This window comes from Sander lucioperca, chromosome 24 (assembly GCF_008315115.2).
Source record: "Sander lucioperca isolate FBNREF2018 chromosome 24, SLUC_FBN_1.2, whole genome shotgun sequence".
NCBI classification, from domain to species: Eukaryota; Metazoa; Chordata; class Actinopteri; order Perciformes; family Percidae; genus Sander; species Sander lucioperca.
In genome coordinates, this window is record NC_050196.1 from 16,752,663 (window position 1) to 16,780,162 (window position 27,500).

Consider the following 27,500-nt stretch of genomic DNA (forward strand, 5'->3'; position numbering starts at 1 on the left):
TTGCGCTGTAGCAAAGCGTTAAGTACTTGTGCTATGATACGGCTGATTGCAGACTGCCATATTCCCACTGACTGCTATGACTGTTTGAAATGATCCTGATGCCAATATTTGTAATGCAGCGAGGAGTTTAACAGCTGCTGGAATTAAATGTGAACGCTGAGTCTGAGATTCGATGTCATCTTTGATTTCTTCCAGTAACTGTAATATCGCATGGCTGCTTAATCTGTAACGCTTAATGACTTCGTGTTCACTCAACTGAAAAAGTGTGATCCTTGTAGCAAAAATCTTTTCAGCTCGTCTCCTTGGCCTATGTCTTCGTCTTGCTCGGATTACTGCTGCCATTTCACCAGAAGGCATATGCGAGGAAACCCGCTTCCTGGCTTACACCTGCTTTTAAGAGGTGGAGAATTTTGTACATACCGCGGAATACATAATTAGGCGCACTTTACGCTTCTCCTCCCATATCTTTATAGGAAACAACCTCTTTCCCCTTCACCCTCCCATGAATGCATATGCATGACACGGAAAAGCGAAATTTTCCATTTTCAGTTCCCGCGACAGGCAGCCTGCGCTTTTACCTCAGTGCCTGTTTGAACATACCTCGCCATGCTTTTACGCCCACGTTGCGAAACAAATACGCCTGAAGTGGGCACAAAAGCGTCAGTACATGAGGCCCTTAGTGAGGCGAGGTGATAAGGTAAAATCCTCCAAGTCAATTGTTTGCATGCAGTTAATTAAACTAGCTTTAAATTCAGCACAATGACAACTTTTCAAAATGTTCAACCCTTCAAACAGCTTTGATTCCCGTTTGCAGGAATGGGCAAAAAGCATTCCCCATTTTGGTGATGTGTGTATAAGAGTCTGTCGTGCAGAAACCACAGGTGCATGTGTCACACATTTGTCCTTCAGATAACACACTGTATCTGTACCCCTGTACGCTGTTCCCACACCACGAATGTTTTGACTCACCAAACTCCATAACAAGACAATTTCTCATAAACCACTGCTCTAATTTTCACAAACAGATCTCAAAACAAAAGAGAGACGCTGCTGACCAACTCTGAATAGCTCTGGTTAACCTTGACAATGTTTGATGCAAATGGTCGCTATCGTAATTTCCCGTGAGAAGAAAACTGAATCCAGACAGTTTTCATCACATGCAGAAACTAGTTTTCTTTTTCCAAAGTGATATGACAAGTTTTGTGTCTTTATTTTTGTCTTGCTCCCACCATTTCACATTGCTTTTTACTGTATATATGTTTACATTTTCTTCTAAACTTTCTTTTCTGCATTACTTTCTGCACTTTTATTCCTTTTCTTCTTATATTTATTTCATATTTTTATCTTTGACTTGCAGTATTTCTCCGTCTGTTTCACACACACACACACACACACACACACACACACACACACACACACATAAACACACACACACACACACACACACACACACACACACACACACACACACACACACACTCTCGTACGCACACACATACAAAAGTTGGAACATTAGGAGAATAAAAGTCATCCCTGAGTTATAATATGATGTAGTGTAACATTTCCTTATTTCTCCGTCTGTGTTTCCAGATCTGACTCCTCTCTGTCAGTCTTTCACTTATCCTCTTCATTCATCTGTTCAACATCTAACATCACAGTAGCAGGAGCACAACGACTGCAACATAAACGATCCAAGACACCAAAATGTCATGTTAATGTTTTGTAAATGTTCTCCATTTTGGGATAATTGCAGAGGGGAAACTGTACACACTCAACTCAACAGTTGCCGTTTGGCTTTGATGTAATGTGGTGCAATCTTTCATCATGTTGTCTGCTGAGAGTACTGTAGAAGTATAATTTGTTTCCCCGGTTTCATGTTATCCGAGGCTTAAAGGCTCTGACGCACCAACCCGACGGCCGACCTTCGGCAGAAAAGGCAGTCGGACTGACAGCCTCCTCGAATAACTATTTTTAAAACACTAAGAAGGCTCGACACAACATGAGACTTTGTTCGAAGTATCACCAGGGGCTCTACACATGAACTCAGCATTGAGAACATTGTGTGTGTGAATGAACGGACTCCATAGGAGGAAATATCATATTTATATGAGGCTCCTTTTTCAACTACACGGTCAATTTTGTGTTTCACTAACGACAAAACAACTAATTATCCGTGCATTTATATGGAAGTAAGCTTTAGGAGCTCTCCATCTTTACTCTCCTCCCTGTTACGTTGCATTCGAGCAAAGTCTCATGTTGTGTCGAGCCTTCTTAGTGTTTTAAAAATAGTGATTTTGATGCAATCATAGTAGTGCCCCTAGCACTCCCATTCAAAAGGCCATTTGACCCAAAACGAGAATACGGTACATCTTAAAAGTGGTGCTTCCGTCCTAATTATGCTTTTAAACTAAAGTTTGACTCGGGTACATTCACAAAAAGACCCTAGGTTGCATTTTGGAGAGAGTTACGCTTTAACAATGCAAGAAAGGGCATGGCTTTGGTGCAGGTCTGCGTTCTCTGAGTGGTGCCGGTGTTGTATCGACCTCTATTTCTCCGTTGAGATCTGTTCCCCCCTACCAAAACCAACCTTAACGCTTAACAGGTTCGATGGGGGAACAGACTTCGATACCACAACGGTTTGTGCGCAGTAAACACTTGTTTAATAACCAAAAGTGGAAGAAATTGATAGGTAGGGTGAGCAGCGATATCCACCGTGTCCAAACAGACGAATAAGACACTTTAATTTATGCATTTGTCTTACAAAAGCTGTTCAGCTTTCACTCCTATAGTTTCAGGAAGAAAGTGGCTCTTTTTCTCAGAATTACCCCCTTTTCAAAGGTGAATTGCCGTATTCAGGTCAGTGATTTGCTGACTTGCTATCAGTCCTGTAAAGAGAACATGGAGGCTGCTTCAGGTCAGGTCAGGTAAGGGCACTTTGTCTCCATTCAGCCGGCCGATAAAGGCCACCGTGTAAAAGGAGAAAGGCTATCAGATAGTTGGGGCCAGCCACCGTGGCAGAAGTCAAGCGGTTTTGAAAGGCGCTCTCCGCCTCAGCGTGAGAGAAACCCTCGCATCCTGACGGGGAGAGATGGCTTTTAAAAAGACCCCAGATTACAGCGTCATATAGCCTATAGTCGCCCAGAGATACACCCTTCTTTTCTTCCCTGTTTGTCTCACTTTCAATCGCTTACAACCACTTTTTTCCGAGCCATGCTGGGCCCTTCCATGCACAAGCTTGTCAGCTCTTCAATAGCTTTTGTCTACGCGGGGACTCAAACAAGATGGGCAGCCTTTGACTCCTTCCCCCGTCTCTCCCTGGATAAATATTTCACCTGTCACAAAGCCGAGCATGCTGGGCTCGCCGCTGCAAGAGAAAAAAACTTTGGGATATTAAAGCAGAAGGAGATGGAGGGAAAAGGGCGCTTATTCAAGTTCAAGAAAGTCTTGATGCTTCTCTTTCATCCGGAGATGTACATGCTGCAATTTGCATAGCCTTTCATTCACGTTCTCCGCCTGAAATCTCACTGTGCTCGTGGTAATCTATTGTAAAGCCATCTCCAACTTAAAACGACTCCCTACACAAAGCTGCCTTTGAGCGCCAGTTCCCTAATGAGTGATGGCATAAAAGAACGGAGGCATCACTTTATTTTTTAGAATCAAACGCTTTGATATTTCAAAGCGTACACATCAATAATCCCCTTCACTCAACAACAACAGGAGAAAGAAACTGTCAGAAAAATAAGCGCTAAAGTGCTCCACATTCTGACTCGGGATAATACCGTAGTTTGATCTGCAAAGACTCTCGCTGCTCGTCGCTCTATCTTTAAAGTTTTCCCAGGTGCCCTTGAGTTGAGCAAAGACAAAGGCAATCTTTGCATGAAAGACAGCGTTCAGTGCAGATCTGGGAGCACATGAGGTTACAGCTGCGGTTGAAAAACTGCCTCGGTACACCTGAGACATTTGACACGTTAGTGATGAGTATGAGATGCCCTCCACGTCAGATGTTACTCACATTTTGGTTCTTTTCATTGCACTGAAGAAAAAGTCAGGATATTTAACATCTTTAGCTGCTGCTTTAGGAAATATTACTATACGTATATCTGTGGAATGATCTGCCTCATTCCTCTGAAGAACTTTTACTTGCTGATATTTCTAAAAAGTATTTGTGATTGTTTTAATCAGTTGCATCTGAATGTTCAGGTTAGAACAGGGGCCACATATGGTTGAAAAGGTGAAAAGTATTTTTAGACATACAACTTTTGTTTCAACAGCATTTTAAAGAGTGTATTCAAATGGGAAGCAGCACCTATTTACACACTGAAATATAGTCAACAGTTAATGGAGCCGAGATGTGTAAAAGCACAGAATCACTGGATAAGCAGGTTTGTTTCGTGTGACTGACTGATTGTTCTTTGTTTCTCTTGAAGTGAGCGAGACTTCGTGAATAAATACAGCTTCACGTTGACTCAAACATGACCTGAAAAAGCTCAAACTTATCTTAAAGCGGTTCCTTGAATCTGAGCTGTGTCCGTCCCCATGCGGCACTGACCCAGGTATGATGCACTGATGTCCGGTGGACTGAGAGCATTCGGCAATGACGGTGTTGGCAGCTCTCTCTATCCCTTTCAGCCCAGAGGCGAGCTTCATTTCATTACCAGCTTGACTGAGTTACCTGTCGCTCCACTCGTCCCCCCTCCCTGCCTGTCGACTGACCTCTAAGGACGCGTCTAAATCTGGCCTCCGCTGCTGCCTGGCCTCCTTATGTCCAAATGGCCCGACACGGAAGAATTCAGCTCTGAAAGGCAGAGAGAGAAGTCACCACCTGTAGTACAATAATAACTTTGTTCATTAACCAAACAACAGTAAAGAATTTGCACATTTTAGCCTCCAATCTACAAATCAGATTTTAGATTTTGTTACCTTTCATTGGTTTAAGTTGTGACATTAACTCAATACTTGCTTAAGATATAAACATATTTATCATATGGTCATATGGCCGGCTGTCATAACTTCCTGTACTCTTTGCTGGCTGGCAACTATTCCCAGCCATGAAATAGTCTGACACATAATCCCACCGTAAAATGGCAAATCACTTAAACACTTAGAGCTACAGTGCGTAGTTTCTGTCGACAACAACCCTGTCAGTGCATCCACACATGTCAAGGAGGACACAGAGGATTAAAATACAGGGTAGACTCTTCAGAAGAGTTAATTCTTTTCTAATTTTTATGTCCTCTTTGTGTCCAAAGCTGAACGCTGTGGTTGTCCTTACTCAGTGGCGTCGTAAAACGCATCACTCAAGCTTCTGCGTGCAAAAATCGCCGGACTACACCATTTAGTAAACATGGCCGTACTGAGAAATACAAAGAGAGTTTTGTGGAGCTGATAGGTTTAATTTGCTTTGTATCAACTAATTTGGCAATGTCTTGAATGTAACGCACGTTCATTGATAAAAAAACAGTTGTGCACTATAGCCTTAACCAACAGGATAGTTGTTCACATGCAGAATAAGTATTTTTGTCCTAAAAAAATCTGATAAATGAATATTTATTTTACTCCTGTACTTGTTGAAGTTGAAACTTTCCCAGCACCAAAGCAACGGTGGAGAGTAGCTCTGCTTGCGCTTAACCTTTCCTGCCAGGATCCAGGAACCAGCTGCAGACATGACTGACTGTATTATTCAACCTTTTCATTTACATTTTTCGTAATTTAGCTGATGTTATTACAGCTAAAGAAGGAACTTCACATTCCCAAATCAGGGCCCTTAAATGGCAGCAGTGTCGCTTGCACTCTCAGCGTCCTGACAATAGATCCAGACGATGATTGATGATTACTGTATGTGCAGCAGAGCCATTCCCAAGCTCAGTGTGCTGGGATTCATTTAGCCCATTGTCTAGAGCCGGAGCAGAGGCCTGTGAGAATGGGGACCTGATTAATAATGTTTGTGAAGGACGCTCTAAAGAGGGGCTAGTCAGGTCCTTTTGCATGCTTAGAGGGACATTTAACAGCTTGAATTATACATAAATTATGTACACCCACTGCCCTGAGGATTGGTTCCCCTCACAGTCTGTGCAGAAAAAAGTTTTTTTTTAAACTAAGGCCCCTTCAACCAGACATTTTGCAGACAAATTCACAAAAAAAATGCACACATTCTCTTTGATTTTAAGAGACGGTGTAGCTGCTAATGTAATGAATATTTTAAAAGTGATGATTGATTTGTCTTTCAGTGTTTTAAAGACATGTTACATAGTGTTCTGTAATTTTTAAAGATTTTCAAAGGTGTGTCTTTGTTTCCTGGGCAGATTTAAAGAAAGCAACGAGTTCTCCAAATCATACGACGATATATGTTGTTTGTTCCTACCATCTAATACGACCCACAGGAGCATTTCATAAATTAGAGCCTCTATCAATGGCAGGAAAACCTAACCAGAAAAGGTTAACGGTCGAGGTTTTAAACACGCCGTTAATGTTGTGAAACGGTCCCAGTTTGTTTAGGTTCACACACCAAAATTACTGAGTTAAGTTGAAAAAAAGATTATGGTTTGGGTTCAAATCAGACGTGACTTCACTTCCTGAAGGTTACCACGTGACGCAGAACGTGACGTAGCTCCGTTTGTTCCCTAAAGTTAAAATAAACTCTGTTTCCTTTTCTTTACTAACAGGACATGACCCCCGGCCTCCTGGGTGAAAGTCCTGAGTTTGTGAAATTATGTTTTTTGTATAATGAAGCTTCCTTGCCAACACTGCATGTTTTCTGAATCCAACATGGAATATAAGTTGCACAGAAAGTGAGATGATGTTTCAGGAATGACAGACTGAAATCTTCTGTATTTGTCTTTCAGGTCGGCATTGGTTTACATCAAGTTCAAGGCCTCCGTGGTCGACCACAGTCCGTCAACAGAGCAGATCTCGGATCAGTAAGTACCAAACAACACAGAGCAGCGTTTTCATGTGAAAGAGTTGAGCAGTGGAGGGCTGACCTCTGGCTCCCACTGTGCCGAGCTCATGTTCTCCTCTCACAATCACACAACAAAACAAACGCCCACGTCTACAAGGCGTTTGATGACTTTTAACCTTTTGTTTCTCTGAAAACATTCATCATGCGGTCATGGCCTTGACCAACTTCCGTGCTTCGCTCTTTTGCAAGCCATGATGTCTCTCTCTCTCTCATGGGCGGGCCAAATTCTCTTGGTGGGCAAAGCAGAGAAAGGGGAGGTAACTTTTCCCCTTATGACGTCATAAAGGGAAGATTCCAGATCGGCCCATCTGAGCTTTCATTTTCTCAAAGTCAGAGCAGGATACCCAGGGCTCGGTTTACACCTATCACCATTTCTAGCCACTGGGGGACCATAGGCAGGCTGGGGGAACTCATATTAATGTTAAAAAACATCATAGTGACATTTTCATGCCATGGGACCTTTAAAAAGAACAATACAGTGTAGAGACTTACTTTGTTTTTGTTTAGAAGCAGAGAGATGCGCCATTTATATGAGTTTCATGGTGCGATTGTAGGCCTTTCAGAAGCTTTGTAATCCAGCCTGGAACTACAGTATCTTTTCGGAGACTTTGCACAATAATTCAGGAATGACAACTCCACAACTAAATGGATATTTCTTCATCTTTTCGTATGAAAAAGGTATAGTTTACTTTTGGCCCCGCTACTTCGCTGCCACATATACTAAACGTGGAACGAACAACCCATAATAATGATATAACAGCGTAAATGTAATAAATAATGTGTCTCAATTGTTCATTTGGACAGTATTGGAGATGGCACACAATCTTCTTTGGGAAAAAATATAAATAGTTTTTAATTTGTGTTATTTAAAGGTCCAGTGTGTAACGTGTTTAGTCGTTCATTATCAAAATCTGTGTTGCCCGTTCACAAACTTGTCTTTTTTCATGAATATTTACCACCACCATCAATTCCAAGTATTCCTGTTGGCTTGAAATTTTACATTTGCATTTGCATGAACTGGGGTAGACAATCCATATTCATGCTCCATCTTGAAATACGTTAGTCGGTAAGGGACATACAGGACATACTGCTCCACCTTTGTGTGTGTGTGTGTGTGTGTGTGTGTGTGTGTGTGTGTGTGTGTGTGTGTGTGTGTGTGTGTGTGTGTAAGGGACATACAGGACATACTGCTCCACCTTTCGCGTTTTCGCTGTCACATGATAAACTCACAGCTGCTGCTAATGCTGCTAATGCTGCTAATGGGTATCGTAGCTCCCCAACCCCGGCAAGTTTGAAGAAGGAAACATGGAGGACCACACGTATTCAAAATCCAAATTTCAGGAACAGGAGTCTTCTTCGCCCAGAAAAAGAAAAAGGAGATTGAAAAGAGCAAGAGACAAGGCTACCGTAGCTGTAATACGTACTTTGAACTGCGTGGAGCGAGAGAGTTGATTGATATATGATCTCAACGCTAGATGAAAGAAATTCCCACACATTGGACCTTTAAAGTGTATTTTTATTTCCCTTTGGAGAACAATTTCAAAAGCCATAAGTCCTACACATTGTTGTTTTCTGTGTGATTACAATACACTAACATTGCGTTAATACACAAGGAAACCAGGCGACCCAAATACTGGAAGAAATGACTAAGACCCCAGAGGGATTTAAATTGTCTCAACACATGTTTGAAAGACATTTTTCAAAAAGCTGCACAAACAATAAAGCAGTTTGATACAGTATGAGGGTGACTTTGTGCGTAAAGAGACGATACGTCCAACAAGAGACAAGAGATGAAATAAGGAATATGTGTGGTCAGCCCCTGACCTTTGACCTCCCTGCAGATGAGAAGCCAAAGGAGAATACCCTACAGGGATCAGTACTGTGTGACATTATTATTGGAGTCATCTGAAATACAAAATTAAAACAAACTCCTCGCCAACATTTACACAAAGTTTCTGAAAATGTACCAAATTCTGTTATGAAAGTGAAAAAAGATCATCATCCTATCTAAAACGTTCTCAAATCACATTCATACCTGGAAGCTGCCCAGTACTACCACAGTCTGATCTGACCACATTCATACCTGGAAGCTGCCCAGTACTACCACAGTCTGATCTGACCACATTCATACTGGAAGCTGCCCAGTACCACCACAGTCTGACCTGATCACATTCATACCTGGAAGCTGCCCAGTACTACCACAGTCTGACCTGATCACATTCATACCTGGAAGCTGCCCAGTACTACCACAGTCTGATCTGACCACATTCATACCTGGAAGCTGCCCAGTACTACCACAGTCTGATCTGACAACATTCATACCTGGAAGCTGCCCAGTACTACCACAGTCTGATCTGACCACATTCATACCTGGAAGCTGCCCAGTACTACCACAGTCTGACCTGATCACATTCATACCTGGAAGCTGTCCAGTACAACCACAGTCTGATCTGCCGGCCACTGAGCAGCTCCACTGGAGCGGTTGGGGTTAAGGGCCTTGCTCAAGGGCACCTCAGTGGTGGTAATGAGGGAGGGGACAAGCACTGCTCTTTCACTTTCCCCCCAGATTTTATCCTGCCGGTCTGGGGATTGAACCGGCGACCTCCCAGTCCCGAGCTCGCTTCTTGGCCACTCTGCTCCGAGGTTATGTTTTTGGCTCAGTTTGTTGGGTTGTCTGTCAGCAACATTACAGTCAGTCAGCAACATTACAGAAAAACTTCTGGTCCGATTTTCATGAAACTTGGTGGAAGGGTGAAGCATGGGCCAAGGAAGAACCATAGACAGTAAAATTAATGGACAAAGCAACAAAATGGCTCCTTAGGAGGTACGCTTTGTGGACGCTCGCTTACCCCCTTGGGAAGAACCAATTACATTTTTGAGTTCCTGATCATATTTCATTGTTTCACGCAAATACTGGTTGTCACGCAATACTGGAAACAGCTGTTGACGTGTTGTTTAAACTGCTTTAAAGAAATTAAACACAACACATCTTCTTTGTAGCACCGACTTCCCAACTTGGGAAATGGGACAATCCAAGGAGCACGTGAATGCACCATTGGCCTTGGCAGAGATGCGCGTTCTCTGAGTGTCATTGTAGTTTTAAATGTTTAAATCAGCTGTGAACAACATCACTGGGACATCACTGGGACTCTTCTCACGGCAGAACATGGTAGAGGAGGAACCATATCTTCTTATCGAACAGCCGTCAGATAGATGTGAAGATGAAATATTGTAAAGGAAAAGCTGAAACCAGGTCCTCAATGTGTAGTTGAGTTCTCTGTATGTACTTGCTTTAAAAATACTTTGAGGACATTGGTAGCAATAAAAAAACAGGTGCTTAATATCGTTGTTTTGTCACCGAAAGCGATTAAGAACCGAAATAACATTTGAAGCTCATTTTTCATGCTAAAAGTCAGATTTATATGGTGAAATAGTAAAAGCAGCTGGTGAATTTGGGGATCCACTGTGACTGCTGCAGGTGGGTGAAATAAAAGCTCTCCGGCTTTGGTTTGAACCTGAAATCTTCGACTGTGGAAAGTGTCAACACCGTCCCAAACTCTGAGGAGTTAAGCCAGGATTAGCTATCTGACTTCATCACCGCCCAGAATTTCGTTTAGAGAAAGGCTTTCGTTTCACACTTTTGTTTTCTCTGCTGCCTCAGTTATAGCTGGGAGCCTCCTTTAAGCCGAGACCACCGCCACTAACCCCAACAGTGCATTGGTCACGCAAGGTCACGTTTCATACCAACGTTCATACCAGTATAGGAATATCTCAGAGAAAACAAGCCTGGCAAAGAAATCTGTTAGATCTACACGTCTGCTGCCAGGACACTTAAAACTAACCAAGCATGTTTGAGAATGCATGAAGAAATCTGAAAACCTTTAAAAACATGCAAAGACTTTAAAAGACTGGACACGGTGAATCGTATCAATGTTGAACCTGACTTTGGGAGGCAGCAAAAACATAATCCTTTGTGATCTTATCTTGTGTTTTTCTGCTCCAGCAGCGGACGCTCCTGCACCCAAAATTTTTTAAATCCACCTCACAATGTCAGCAGTAGGCAGGATTAGTCTTGATTCTTTCATTTACTTCCACTTCTGCAGTATAAACTATCATCTATTACATCTTCTTAGCCAATTTCATTCCAACTTATAACCTCTAATTTAAGACTTATTTTTGGATTTAATGGTCAATAAACCTAATTCATATTAAATTATACACAATATTTGACTTAAAAACCCACCAAAATTATGAAGAAATTTGACTAATAGTTAAGATGAGAGAAACATATGTTGATGGATAATCCTGTTTCTTGTTTGGAACCATCCATGTTATTTTTGGGCAATTTGGTAGAAATAATCCCATATTAGGACAACATGAGGGTTAAGTTTGCACTCACGGAACCAGCTCAGCTCGTTGCGTTTTGTGAATTTATTAGCAAACTTTTACTGTACAGCCAAGTCTTTTATTTTCATCCAAACATTTCCCAGAGCTTCTCTCAGACAGGAATCTACATAAAAAATGTCCAACCTGCTGTTCCAACTTTCCCACTTTTGTTATTTTACTTTACTTTACTTTTTGTTACATTACGGTCAAAAAACCTTTTTGCTCCGCCGCTCCCGCTGACCCACAAACAACAGTTTTTCTCGATATGGAACAGGGCACCTGCACAGTAGCTCAAAAACACAGAAACAGAGATAAGGGTCTTATACACTAGACGCAGCCCAGCTGGAGCGTGCAAATGTGACGTCATGGGATCGCCGTGACTATTTATACCCGCGCTGGTGCTCACGACACTAGTTGCAGTCTTCTCCTGAACAGAGGTGGTGCTAATGAGCAAAGGCTACAGACGTTGCTCTTTCTACGGACTACAAGAAGAAGAAAAAAGTAAACAATGTCAGAACTGGCAGCAGCATTGCCGTCAATGCTTGGATTTGATTGGATGAGTTACTTGGTGGGATCAAGCCTTTCATTCACTATAAAAGAACTCATCTTAACCCAGTAAGTTTACCAGAGAGACTAGCAGTCACTGTGAGAGTTCTGGCATCCGGTTATCGGTGAACCCGTTCAGGCCTCCCATTTCCGCTTTGTTGCGCGCCGCTGAAAAAAAAAGAGCCGTGCGCGACCTCTGCTCGCGCGCCATAAATCGGGCGCGCCGGCAGGATATTACGTCATTTTGACGTCACGATGGTGCGCGCCACCTTGGATGCGTCTAGTGTAAAAGACCTTTAAATTAGATCTGTCACAATACCTTTTGCTGAATACAATGTACATGGTGCAGCCATTTTTTATGGTTACAACTTCTTAATCATTTTTATAACGACCATATTGAATGTAAAGGCCATCTCGTTCTGCCAATAGAAATGCCTGTATGTGTCATTTTCAGAAGGCAATGAGAAACAATGCATTGCATTGTTTACTTGGGAGGATTTGTTGGTTTTGCTGTCATATTTGGAACCTAGTTGTCATGAAATTTGCCTTGAAGGAAGCCAAAGCTCCTTGGTGTACTTGTAGATAACAACAAACCTGTCCATGCCATGGAACGACCCAAACTCGCCAATGAGGCTACAGAGAAACCCAAAAAGTAAGGTTTTTAAATTATTTTTGGGCATTTTTAGGCCTTTATTTTCACAGGACAGATGAAGACATGAAAGGGGAGAGAGAGGGGGAATGACATGCAGCAAAGGGCCGCAGGTCGGAGTCAAACCCGCGGCCGCTGCATCAAGAACTTAACCTCTATATATGTGCGCCGGCTCTACCGACTGAGCTAACCCGGCCACGATGATGAAGATTTTGTCCAGAACCAAGACTGGATTCTCTAAATTCGAGCGATTTTCTTGACTGATTTATTTATTTTTTTATATAGAAATGAGCTCCTTGCTGCATGAAGACTGGAGAGAAACCGAACCTTGACGATCAGGTTTGAGATGTAAAGATAGATATTTTTAAAGAATCAACAAGTCATTGTTGTCCGAAACAAGTCAGAAACAAGCTGTACGATGGAAGATTATTGGTTTGGAAAGTCAAACCAGTTTTACAGACTGGATTCTCTGGATTTGAACTCTTTTGACTGTTTTTTTTATGTAGAAATGAGCTCCTCTGCTGCATGCAGCCTGAATATGACAGCCCATATTGTATCAGCGGTGAAATAGATCCCTTCGTTGCCTAACTCACCCACTTAGAGAAAGAGATTAACCCCCTCAACCCTGGCGCTCAGATGAAAGGACCCCCATTCAAACGCTTGTTTGTGTTCTGCCGTGTACCAAATCAAAGGCGGAGGTGGCATCAAAAGATAGATGTCCTGCGGTACAACGCCTATTTAGCGGACGCTCACCTGTAAGCCAAACAACAGCTCTTTCTCTCAGCACAGAGGCTTTCCAAAAAAAATAAAGTGCCTGCACACGCATGTAAACCCCAATGATCATGGATGCTGTTGTCAACACCCCAGGGCTTAGAAATGGGAACTGGACCAGAAAGGCCAAAAGCACAGGGAGGGGAGGATGGAGGATGGAGGATGGAGGGGGGAGGGGGGAGAACCACCCAGGAATCATGCAAGTGTTAAAGTAAAAAGGACTGTTCCCAATACATCACGGTGGGGAGCGCTCATGTTTGACAGCTGCATGATACCGAAGGGAGGCCTTCTTCTAGGGGTGGTACGGTTCACAAAATCCACGGTTCGGTTCGTATCACGGTTTTAGGGTCACGGTTTTATCCAGAAATATACTTCAGCATATGATATATAGCTAAGTTAGCATATTGAATGCATGTTGCACAATACTCTCTCCCACTTGACATTTCTGCACGTGACGTGACCTGCAGCACTCCACACTCCACAGACACTGCGCCTCTCAAAATCTGACGAAAATCTTTTAAACTGACCTTTGTCGATCAAAAAAACAGACAGATTCAGCAACTGTATGGCCTATTTCTCGCTTAAAATGTTTTCAGAAACACGTTTAAGTGAACTGTTTTCGTAAAATACGAGATCGTATTCAGAACGAGACGCCATTAGAGTTTTGAAATTCGAGCAATTTCAAGCAGCAGACGTGTTCGTCCAATCAGCTGCCATGTGTTGCGTTCGTCACACTCATCCCCCTCGTCGTTTATATACTGTCTATGGTCGTTTCCAGTAAGTGTTTTAACATAGGTGTGTAAAGTGGGCACTACGGCAGTAAGTGGTTAGTGCACATTAACGGCGTACTGACGAGCCGTGCGACACACACACGCTCCGAACCGAGACATGCAAACCGAGCGGTTCGGATGTTTTTTCATGAACCGTACCACCCCTACCTCCAGCAGGGACGGTTTCAGACCGGAGTTATAAGTCCTGGCAACATCCATCGAGACCTGCAGACCGGAGTTATAAGTCCTGGCAGCATTCATCGAGACTGGCACCTTCTGACGAGGAGGATCTTTCACTGTGACATATTTAGCAACTGATCAATTGTATCTGCTTGGCTCTTATTTCTATAAAAACCTATAAAGATTCATTCTGTTCTCATTAACATTCATACATATCGCCATGAAAAGTAATGCACTGCAATCAGTGTATAAGAGCGTGAAGAGCCGCTTAGGGAGGAGGTCTGGGTGGTTGTTTGGTTCCTAAACACAGGGCTTTCAAGCCGGGGAGCGGAGTTCATGTTCCAGAAGAAGTTAAGGAGAAAACACAAGACTTTCACCCAGGAAACAGGTGTTCATGTCCTGAAGAAGTTAAGGAGAAAACACACGACTTTTACCCAGGAAACAGGTGTTCATGTCCTGAAGAAGTTAAGGAGAAAACACAAGACTTTCACCAGGAAACAGGTGATCATGTCCTGAAGAAGTTAAGGAGAAAACACAAGACTTTCACCCAGGAAACAGGCGTTCATGTCCTGAAGAAGTTAAGGAGAAAACACAAGACTTTCACCAGGAAACGTGTTCATGTCCTGAAGAAGTTAAGGAGAAAACACAAGACTTTCACCAGGAAACAGGTGATCATGTCCTGAAGAAGTTAAGGAGAAAACACACGACTTTTACCCAGGAAACAGGTGTTCATGTCCTGAAGAAGTTAAGGAGAAAACACAAGACTTTCACCAGGAAACAGGTGTTCATGTCCTGAAGAAGTTAAGGAGAAAACACACGACTTTTACCCAGGAAACAGGTGTTCATGTCCTGAAGAAGTTAAGGAGAAAACACAAGACTTTCACCCAGGAAACAGGCGTTCATGTCCTGAAGAAGTTAAGGAGAAAACACAAGACTTTCACCCAGGAAACAGGTGATCATGTCCTGAAGAAGTTAAGGAGAAAACACACGACTTTTACCCAGGAAACAGGTGTTCATGTCCTGAAGAAGTTAAGGAGAAAACACAAGACTTTCACCAGGAAACAGGTGATCATGTCCTGAAGAAGTTAAGGAGAAAACACAAGACTTTCACCCAGGAAACAGGCGTTCATGTCCTGAAGAAGTTAAGGAGAAAACACAAGACTTTCACCAGGAAACGTGTTCATGTCCTGAAGAAGTTAAGGAGAAAACACAAGACTTTCACCAGGAAACAGGTGATCATGTCCTGAAGAAGTTAAGGAGAAAACACACGACTTTTACCCAGGAAACAGGTGTTCATGTCCTGAAGAAGTTAAGGAGAAAACACAAGACTTTCACCAGGAAACAGGTGTTCATGTCCTGAAGAAGTTAAGGAGAAAACACACGACTTTTACCCAGGAAACAGGTGTTCATGTCCTGAAGAAGTTAAGGAGAAAACACAAGACTTTCACCCAGGAAACAGGCGTTCATGTCCTGAAGAAGTTAAGGAGAAAACACAAGACTTTCACCCAGGAAACAGGTGATCATGTCCTGAAGAAGTTAAGGAGAAAACACAAGACTTTCACCAGGAAACAGGTGTTCATGTCCTGAAGAAGTTAAGGAGAAAACACAAGACTTTCACCAGGAAACAGGCGTTCATGTCCTGAAGAAGTTAAGGAGAAAACACAAGACTTTCACCAGGAAACAGGCGATCATGTCCTGAAGAAGTTAAGGAGAAAACACAAGACTTTCACCAGGAAACAGGCGATCATGTCCTGAAGAAGTTAAGGAGAAAACACAAGACTTTCACCAGGAAACAGGTGTTCATGTCCTGAAGAAGTTAAGGAGAAAACACAAGACTTTCACCAGGAAACAGGCGTCTGTGTCCTGGGAGTACTCCTCAAGGAGACCGGTTTTAACCCAAACCCACAATCTTTTTGTCGTTTTGGTGTCTAAACTTAACTGTCGTCACCACATGACGCTCACCTTTTTGCTGGCTAAACCCAACCGCCACAAACCTGATTTTTTTGGGGGGGCTTTTTTGGCCTTTTGGCGCAACAATCTTTTCATTTTCTAATCTTGACTAGAGGAGAGAAGAAACTAGAAAATATTCACATCTAACACGCTGACATCAGAGAAGTTTTTATGAAACAAAAATGACTCAAACTGATTAAATGGTTATCAAAACAGTTGGCGATTATTTTAACTAATCGCTGAATCTTTGCAGCTCTCCATGGTTTGTATCCATGTCACATTGCACCTGATGGCCTCCATCCAGCCTCCGTCCAGCTTCCTTCCTGTTTCTCGGTGGCTGAGTCTGATGCAGATTGACTTGATGTGGCCGGAGCCTGTGGCGAACTCCGCCGTCATGCCAGTCTGCGGGTCGCTCCCTCAATCAGGGGACAGAGCGGGGGGACAAGCCCCATGCTGCGCCGAGGAGAAAGATCCCCAAGGGCGCCCTGCACAATCCCCCCCTCCCCCCCCCGCCACTAATCCTCCTCTCCCCCTGCCTTCCTCCACCAAACACAACCCCCAACCTCAAAACCCAGTCTTCAGTCCACTGAGACATCATTCAGCATCTTTCTTTGCATCTTTCTTTACAGCAATGTATAAAAATCTCTTTTAGTGGACAAGTACACAAGACATTTAAGCTGCTGTGTGGTTCGTGGATGGCGCGTTTACATGACGTTTTTTTTTTTGAATGACTTCAGTGTGAACTGTTTTCGTTGGAGCTACTTTCTACCAAACAAAATAGTCTCAGGTTGTGGACGTTAAGGAGAGACCCAGCAGGCAAAAACATAATTTTTCAATTCAAATTTAGCTCAAATTTTGCGGTTGTGTGCTCTTTATCTTCCATAACATGTCTTCTTTCAGACTATTGGAAAAAAAACATGTATTTTACTTCACTTTGTCTATTTGTGTCTGTAGATTTCTCCTAAATTCACCAAAAGTGTAGCATTTGATAATTCCTCGTTCACATTTCAGAAAACTTGTAAATACAAAAAATAATCATCTTAATGGCATTAATCAGCTGGGGAAGTTTCATGCTGATATCTGTTAGTTAATTAGTGAATATTTTCCCTTTTCACCTGTAGCGTCTCCCCTAATTAAGTCTACTTTAAATAATGTGTAAAAGTCACTGCATCATCACACTACAACAAGTCACAAGCCATATTTATCTCGTGTTTAATGTTCTTCTTAACCTACTAAGAACATTAAACACGAGATAAATATGGCTTGTGACTTGTTGTAGTGTGATGATGCAGTGACTTTTACACATTATTTAAAGTTTTAGACGCCCTAAAACAAAGCTAAGTCTACGTGCAACCTCTTGAAACAGGCTGGAAAGTGTTTCTGCAAAATCTCCACCAGTTCAACCAACACATGATTTCATCTTCTTAGACTCGTTTTTTTAATTAGAGGCCTGAAGACGGAAAAAAATCGACATCCTTGGAGCAAAAATATGTTTTTCCTTCTCTCTCAATACGTGTGATTGCGACCCCTTGGCGTGTCCCGACCCCAACGCTGGGAAACATTGCTTTTTCCCGTCATCCTTTTTCTTTCCTTCTTGTTTTTTCCCCAAAAACTTGCGATACAGCATAAGCTTTTCACCCATCTTAACTGCCACTGCTTGTTTACTTCAACTTAACTCTTATATTTCAGACCTTTTTCTTCCTGACTTGCTCTCACGTCGTCAGCCTTTGGAGCTGAATTGACTCATTACATCTGCCCTTCGGTGGAGAAGGCGAGGATCAGCCGGGACTCGTAGCGGCGAGGATGGGGGGCAGTTAGTGGCACTTCATTCATCTGGCTTGAGGCCTGCCTTTGTCTCCATGGCAGGTGCTCCTAATCCCGCTGTCAGAATAGAGCTGGACAAGATGTTTGGACAAGCCCGTGCTTAGAAGCCCCTGTTTCACGTAAAGCAACCCCCCTTTCACCACCGCACACATATGCATCCCCACCCCCGCTGTAAAACATGTGATATGATCCATACCGCATGGAGAGTCGTGCCTGATTATGCTGTGTGAAAGAGACTGAATGGATCTACCTACGTCACGACAGTGAGCGAGCTCTATTCATGTCGGCTGCATGTTTTTTAAAAACATGCATGGAAATCAGCTGTTTTGCATTCAGTGCAGTGAAGGAAAAAGCCTTCAGTTTTTTACTGGAGTACATGTTGTAATGCCGCATTTTATATTTAATTTTGCATCTCCAATTCAGGGGATTTCCATTAATATTCTCCTCTACAAGTTGAATAAATTGTCCGACCTGTTTCTCTCTTTAAAACTCTTTCAGTGCTAAAAGAAATCTGTGGAGCGATGTGGAGACTCCTCACATTAATACAGAAAACAGAAATGTCGTATTTCCATCGTGTTTTCCATTGTTTGAGCTTAGAGTGGACCAGCCAGTTTTTGTAAAATAGGGACCGCAGTTGTTTAAATGCAGCTTTCAGTCCATCTTGACCTGCCCTCTGGCTCTTTTTCTACAAGACGTCCAATAGGAAACGTGGACTTTTCTATTGAAGACTGGAACTTTATTGTCCGAGTGTCGGCTCGTCCATCGCGCACTTTCACCTCCTTTCCAAATCTGGGCAGATTGAATGTAATCTTGTTGTTCTCTGTTATAATAATGCCATTGATTTTGCCCTTGGGGGTCAGGCGATGGCCTATAAACCGCCCTCTTTTCTTTGAACATCACATTACAAGCTCACAGCCTTAATCTGCTGTTTCTTCCGGACTGAAGTGATCGGATCCAGGGGGTCAGGAGGAGACGTGGAGGATACGAGTTCACTGAAAATCCTTGGGAAGTTTTTTCTCAGCGTTAACCTGGTTTCTGGCTGCCAATGGTGGTCTATTTTTGGGGGGGAGAAGAGGCCGCTGCTTTATTTTGGATTCCTGGTGGCCCGGCTGCTCAGCCCGAGGTCTCCGATAACCCAATTTGAGTTGACTTTGCCCGTTCAGGGAGAGCCGTTGCCCGGAGCTACATACTGTTATAATTCAAGAAATACAATGAAGTCAAACAGAACCCTGTATCTACCCAAACTGTCACGCACATGCATGCACGTGTGCACACTTACACACATGATCTGCTAATTCAGCTGGCTTTAAAAAGGCTCTGCTGTGCCGTTCAGAATCGATAGAAGAGTTTCTTTCTCACCAGAGATTTAAAGACATATGTTGAGTTTGTTTTGAGATGATGGAGCTTTGTTCCCAATCACGTACAAACAAATATGACAGTTTTCTGTGCAGTTTATTTATTAAGTTGTCCAGATCACAAGCATGAGGAGTTTTAGTTCCTTGTCTTTTTACCCTATAAGAGTTGAAAGAAATATTTAGGACAACAAAATATTCTTAAAACTAAATGCCCAACAAGTAACCTTAGTGTTAAATATGAAATAACTGCAAAAATCTTCTTCCGTGTTACATTGTTCTTGTGCTAATGTGTCATGTTTCCAGATCTAGAAACCTAAATAAATCAAACTAGAGAGGCAGTTTCAGTTCCCAAGTCCAATGACACATCTTAAAAATAACCACCAACAGTCCAAAACCCAAAGATATCTAGTTTACAAAGATTTAAGTGACAAATCCTTACCTTAGAGACAATGCAACTAGATATAATTGTTGACATATTTACCTGGAAAATAACCCTTGACTATTAACTATTAATCTATCTATCAATCAACTAATCGTTCATGCATTAAATTGCATGTTAATTGAATGTTGCGCGGGAGCAGAGTTCATGTCCTGAAGAAGTTAAGGAGAAAACACAAGACTTTCACCCAGGAAACAGGTGTTCATGTCCTGAAGAAGTTAAGGAGAAAACACAAGACTTTCACCAGGAAACAGGGGATCATGTCCTGAAGAAGTTAAGGAGAAAACACAAGACTTTCACCCAGGAAACAGGTGTTCATGTCCTGAAGAAGTTAAGGAGAAAACACAAGACTTTCACCCAGGAAACAGGTGTTCATGTCCTGAAGAAGTTAAGGAGAAAACACAAGACTTTCACCCAGGAAACAGGTGTTCATGTCCTGAAGAAGTTAAGGAGAAAACACAAGACTTTCACCCAGGAAACAGGCGTTCATGTCCTGAAGAAGTTAAGGAGAAAACACAAGACTTTCACCCAGGAAACAGGTGATCATGTCCTGAAGAAGTTAAGGAGAAAACACAAGACTTTCACCAGGAAACAGGTGTTCGTGTACTACTTAAAGGGACCAGTGTTTTAACCCAACCCACTATCTTTTTTCTAATCGTAACTTGTCGTTTTGGTGTCTAAACTTAACTCTCGTTGCCGCATAATGTTTACCTTTTGTTAGCTGCTAAAAATGACTGTCCCCTCACGGCGCTCCGTATCCCCGTCACCTTTTCTTGGCTAAATTTAACTGTAGCGACCACTTAACTTGACTGTCACGTGACCGGCCGGCGGTCTCCGTAATTTTGCAGGATATCATACAAATTGTATGTGCATAAGTTTCAAGAATCAAACCCATGAGAATGTGTTGAACTACGTGATCCATGCAGTGCATCGTGTTCAACTCTGTCCAGCATGAAACAATTAATTTCCATGCATGTCCCCGTCAATATTGATAAATATCTTGATTAATGGCGTGCCGGCCCTGGGGACCAGCTTCAGTGTGTGTGCGTTTGAGTGAGGTACGTGTGTGTGTGTGTGTGTGTGTGTGTGTGTGTGTGTGTGTGTGTGTGTGTGTGTGTGTGTGTGAGCTTTGGGCTGCAGTGTGCTGGGAACTTAATGCTTTATTGAAGGGCTGAGATGTGCTTGCTCAGAGCAATAAGCCATTGTTTGACTTGGCACGGCTCGGGGCACCCTAGGGTCTGTGCCATGAAAGGCTTTCTGTGAGATGCCCGAGTGCTTATTGTTAAAAAAAAATTGTCCCCCAAAAAAATTAGCATAGAAGAATCCAAAATGCATAATGTTCTGCAAATGACAGCTGCTTAGCTGAAACAAAGGAAGCAAAATGGCTTTTGGTTGCGCTGCACTTGTTATGGTAATGAACCCCCCTGCCTGGCTTTATGGGCAGCGCCATACAAATCATGAATCCTTTTTTTATTTTTGCATTGTTGACCTGAGAGAAGCTCCGTTCTCCAGTTTGTGTGATTCATCGTTTCTCATAAAAAAGCAGTTTTACACTCTTTATTTGTGAGCCATCAATCTAGAAGACGTCTTCAGCTTTACAGGAATAGAAAATACAGAAAAAAAGCATTTAATTCAAGTGAAATCTTTTAAAAGTTTATACAACACAACTTGTTTCCATGTAAGAAAACTCACACTTTCTACAAACAAGCCATCTCTTACTTAGAAACCAGTCTCATTAGGATCCGAAATGTTTGACATACGTGAAGCTGACTTCCTGACAATGCAACTAGATAATTGTTGACGTACAATATTTGCCTGGATAATGACTCAGACTGCCTGTTTTGCCTGTTTATTCTGTCAAAAGAGTAGTTTGTTAATCAACTAATCGTTCATGTACTAAATTGAATGTTAATTGAATGATTTTTATGAATATGTAGCCATTTAAGTCATGGCTGACACACAACATATTCTGGTTATTAGTCAAGTCAGTGAAGTTTAAATGTCAACAAAAGGAAGTAAGTTCACATTAAACACAATGTGCAGGAAATATTTAAGTCATTTCTTCTACGTATTAAACAAAAAAGCAGTAAGTAATTAGATTATTAAATAACATCATAATAAAATCTATTTTACACTCTTCATTTACAGGGAAGGAAATATATAAAAAAGACACAAGTTTGATTCAAGTGAAATCTTTTTAAAAATGCATCCTCTAGTTTTAAACATCACAACTAGTTTCCATTTAGGAACAGTCTAGCCCAGAAATATGGGTTTCTTTGAACCAAAATGCCCAAATATAACATGGATGCATGGATGTAACTTTCTTTGCAGGTAAGATTAAGTTTTTAAACGGTATCCTGACTAAACTTTGACATAAACCTGTCTGTGGTCCACTCAACATCCTTTGAACTTAACTATTAGTCAAAATAATTCATAATTTCTGCCTTTTTAACTCAAAAATTAGGTAAAATGTCATATAAATTAGGTTTATTGACCATGAATTGAAAACAAAATGTTGAAAAAAGTGACAAAAACGTTTTAAAAAGTCTCAAAAGCATAAAAAAAAGCACCAAAAATGCTGAAAAAAGCACCAAAAATTCAATTTCACTTTTGACCTGGATGGACAACAAGTTCATGGTCGAAGGGAAGACAACACAAGGGTTAAATAATGCCAAGATTAGAGCCAAAATGTTTGACGCAGAGTGTCATGTGTGAAGTTGACTTCCTGAGAAAGACGTTTTGCATCTGAGAAAAGGTCCCAGCTCGTCTCTCACCATGCAGGCCCTGCCGCTGGTATTTAGTATGCTAATGTATTCTCTCTGCTAATTCAGTGCCGGGGCTGAGAAACAAAAAAAGTGAGCAGTGAAAAGGATTGGGTTTCAGCGGCGCTGCGCGGAGCCTAATGACCAGCAGATTAATCATGGGACACGTGGAGCGGAGCCGGCATCAGCACCGCTGTCAGGATGGAAACTTCCTGCACAAACTGCAGCACGCACGCTGCCTTAAAATATCTTACTGAGCAGGAACCTGGAAATGTTTTTTAATTTAATTTTAACATTAAAAAAGCTCTGAAATAGCTATCACCAAACTCACCAGACTCCATGTATATAAACAGTCATTTTATCATCCCCTCACAGCGAGGGAGAACTAATCACTCAACGAAATCCCGACTGTTCACTGTCCTGGCTCCCAAATGGTGGAACGAGCTCCCCATCGATATCAGGATGGCCGAAAGCCTACACATCTTCCGCCGAAGGCTAAAAACACATCTCTTCAGACTACACCTCGGATAAAAAAAAATGATCAAAAGCCGTCTTAGTTCATCTTTCCACTGTTCCAACAATCACCACTCTGGTTTGGTTGAAATAAACCATTAATTCACCCATTTACATGTGGAGATATGCTGGCTCTATACACGCTAAAAGTCCTGATTATTTACATGGAGTCTGGTGGAGATATGCTGGCTCTATACACGCTAAAAGTCCTGATTATTTACATGGAGTCTGGTGGAAATATGCTGGCTCTATACACGCTAAAAGTCCTGATTATTTACATGGAGTCTGGTGGAAATATGCTGGTTCTATACACGCTAAAAGTCCTGATTATTTACATGGAGTCTGGTGGAAATATGCTGGCTCTATACACGCTAAAAGTCCTGATTATTTACATGGAGTCTGGTGGAGTTTGGTGATGGTGATTTCGGGGCTGTTTGATGTTAAACTAAAAGGATCTTACTCTTTAACTAAAAGGTCTATCTCTGTAGGGATCCTTTCATAATGTTGTCAGACACTTAGAATAATAATCTGAGTCTGTCAGCGGCAAAAGCAGAACTTTTAGTGGACGCTAGCTGACATTGCAGCTTGTTTTGCAGCAACCTAGCTTGACCAATTTCTAAATTGTTGTTCCCATTAGTCACTTAGGCATAAAACATAGAGTCCAGGTTGAAAAATACCGAAGTTACCCTTTAAGGGTAGTAGCTTTGTATGTGTATATGTGAATAACTTTACATAATAACCAACATATCTAAAGAAAATCTGATGCCAACATGAATACACACTGTAGATAAAGTAAAGTTTTGGTCTCATTAAGGGCGCACATATTTGATTTGTTCCTGCAGAAACTTCTTCCCACACAAACTCCTAAATCATCCCTCCTCCTACAGATTGTTTTACTTTAACCTTCGTCTCCCCTGCAACAGGTTTGGACACCTCTGGAGCTCAGAGTAACATCAGCAGGGATAGGATTTGTTTCCTCGGCTAACAAAGCAGATAAAGTGCTCTTACTCTTAGCTCCAAAAGAAGAACTAAATATGCATCACTCTCTAAAACTTTCCAGCCAGTTGCAACTGATTTCCAACTTGGTAGATGCTTGATAAATAGAGGCCAAGGTCTCCAAAGGACATACAGCTTTAAAACTGGAAAAATGAAACGATATTCAGGGTTTTTCTCTTCTTTCCGTGTATGATTTACACGAGGGGGACAGTCAAAACAGCAGGTAATGGATGGTTCAACATCAACGCCACAGGAAGAAGTACAGCTGCAGGTCAGATCCATTTATTCATACAGATCAGTTCAGTCCTTCGTTTAATCACCATGCACACTCCAAAAATCTCCATATGATCAAGTCTTTTCTGTACTAAAACCCTTATTTGCTTTGGATACCTGAGCATCCTGCTGTCAAAACACAAATGGATCAAATTCACTCTGGCCTTTATGCCAATTTTTTCTTAAAGCGCTTCTCTTTTATTGGTAGACGCCAAGACAGTCATACGGTTTTCCTTTTCAGTCAAAGTTGTTTTCTAAAGCGTGACCATGATTGTTCCCAAACCTTAACCAAGTTTTTATTGTTGTAATCATGACAACGAAGGTCATCTAACTATCATGAAGTAGTTATTTTAACCCAAACATGCTCTGTCTTGAACTTTACCAAGACATTCTTGTGCCGAAACCTTTAACTTTAACCATAGAGGAAGCATGGGAGAGATGGAGGAAATCATGCAAGGAGAGAGGAAACGAGGAAATGTGTTTTATCACATGAATTTGTCAGCTTTTTGGGCGGAGTTAGCAACGGCTTTCCGCTGCACGGCTTCCAGGAAGGCTTCTCTCGTGTATCCTTGCTCATAGCTCCTCAGAGATCCCTCCTACATCCTCCATCCTCGCTCCTCAGGACAGGAATAAGAGCTTTGAGACGGCCTTCACAAAGGAGGGCCAGAACGACTTCCGGTTCAAACCAGGAGCGAGGAGATATCAAATAAGAGACTTGGAAAGCAGCCCTGGACATTTAGCAGGCATTGAGTGATCTAAAGGAGAGGCTATCCAGCGACATTTTGGGAAATGTAGGATCCATTCAACCCAAACCTGGGACTGAAAGTCAGAATATCTTGGCCTCTGCTGCACCTACTTTTTTAAATCTGTCTCTTGGGAATGCAGAAAGTTTTTGTATTAGATCTCTGGAGTGCCCCTTTAAAAGACGAGTGGGGAGAAAGGAGTAAAATCAACTTGTTTCAAGATGACTTTATGTCAAACATGTTTAGGGCAGAACACCGTACAGCTTGCATAGAGCAGCATTCATGTGTCAACTGGTGCCGATTTCCCAGCCTCCTCTCCTTAGCTGTAGGTTGTAACGAGGCTTGAAAAAGTCTCGAGAGCCGCAGCAACCTGCTCCAGTTGATGGAGGTTTTTAACTCAAGATTCCCTGACTTTAGATCTGAAATAGAGTTCTGTGAAAACACGGATGGCTCAGTTTCTGCCACGTTCACAATGTGTCTTTATGCCGTTTTGGGCCTGTTGCTCTGCACTGAAAGAGATGGGCAGCGCTCGCCTCTCGCTCTTTGAAAATTAAGCTGCTGTAGCACGCCCATCGACCTATTGTCCGCCAAGCAGGGGAGCCAGGCGTTTGGTATTCCCGGCACAGAGCGGCTCTAAACTTTGGCCTTCGCTGTGTGCATTAGGAACCCGGCCCACTGCCATTTCAATTCTCTCCCTCGCCTTTCCAACTCAATCTCGCACCGTGCCCTCGCCGCCTGCCCCTCCTCCCCAAAAAACACTTTTTTTACTGGCTATCAACCCAGAGGACATCTTGTTCTAGTTATTCTGAGATATGGGAACGTTCCAGCATCCTGAAACGTCTCAACTACTGTACGTGCGACCCAGAGCAACAAGGGGAAAGAACAGTCATTTGTATTTTTGTTTAGTTCCTTGCAATCATCAAAGACAGCAGAGAGGCGTCTCACCTGTTTTCTCATGAAACGTTTCCTTTCATATCAGCAGTGCAGCTGGTTTCTGTCCCCCTCTCAGGCTTGATTAGAAGGCTGCAGAAGAGAGAGGCCCGCTCCGACAATGTGATTTGGAGAGTCACCTCTGATGGTGATTTATTTCCCCGACATGACATCTTGTCCAAAGTGTCTGCACTTGAGCTCTACAGAGCCGTCGGCCTGATGTTTTTGTCTCCCTTGTCTGCAGCTCGTTCAGAAGACAAACTTCTGATCATAGAGAAGAGAAACGTGTCTGAATGCCTGAACAATTAAGGGTTCGGTTTCTTTTTCTGCACGCTGTTTATCGTTTGCTGTCTTTGACAAAATTATATTTAACATTCTGTCAAACACGGCTGCAGAGCTGGACTTTGCAAGAAGATTTATTTTAAATAAATCACATTTATAATCACAGAAAACAGAGAAACCAAAACATGAAACATATATACACATACATTACAGTACAGAGATCAGAGAGTGGGATTAAGCACCATATTTGGCTTCTGTTAGACAAAGTACACATGTAAAAACAACTCATTGTTAACATCTTCTCACAGTCTGATTTAAGATAAATTCATTCACAATAACGACACGAGGGAGTGGCTGTGATTGATAGCCTGTTAGCTGCTAAAACAACTATATGGACGTGACAAAGTGGCTGCTGTTCAGATGTTGTGTTTCCACTGAGCAGATGAAGACGTTCATGAAGACGTCTAGACTTGACAACAAGGCTCCCACCTTCAGTCAGTCACGTCACTCTGATGAATGCAGGTCTCCACATGCCAGCATCAAACATGGAAACGTGGACAAAGTCTTGGCATGTCAAGGCATTAATTGTCAAAGACAATTCTGGATTTATTTAAAGGTCCTATGACATGCTGCTTTTTGGATGCTTTTATATAGGCCTTAGTGGTCCCTAATACTGTATCTGAAGTCTCTTTTATATAGACCTTAGTGGTCCCCTAATACTGTATCTGAAGTCTCTTTTATATAGACCTTAGTGGTCCCTTAATACTGTATCTGAAGTCTCTTTATATAGACCTTAGTGGTCCCCTAATACTGTATCTGAAGTCTCTTTTATATAGACCTTAGTGGTCCCCTAATACTGTATCTGAAGTCTCTTTAATATAGACCTTAGTGGTCCTCTAATACTGTATCTGAAGTCTCTTTTATATAGACCTTAGTGGTCCCTTAATACTGTATCTGAAGTCTCTTTATATAGACCTTAGTGGTCCCCTAATACTGTATCTGAAGTCTCTTTTATATAGACCTTAGTGGTCCCCTAATACTGTATCTGAAGTCTCTTTAATATAGACCTTAGTGGTCCCCTAATACTGTATCTGAAGTCTCTCTTATATATAGGCCTTAGTGGTCCTCTAATACTGTATCTGAAGTCTCTCTTTTATATAGGCCTTAGTGGTC

The 27,500-nt window shown here is 42.1% G+C and overlaps 1 long non-coding RNA gene across 1 annotated transcript in view; it reads left to right on the top strand.

Moving 5' to 3' along the window:
* LOC116044857 overlaps window positions 1-27,500 on the top strand; it is a 53,859-nt gene that overhangs the window by 4,695 nt on the left and 21,664 nt on the right. Inside the window, exon 2 of the long non-coding RNA XR_004103764.2 lies at window positions 6,843-6,917. This is a non-coding gene — a long non-coding RNA (uncharacterized LOC116044857). The remainder of the gene's footprint in view (window positions 1-6,842; window positions 6,918-27,500) is intronic.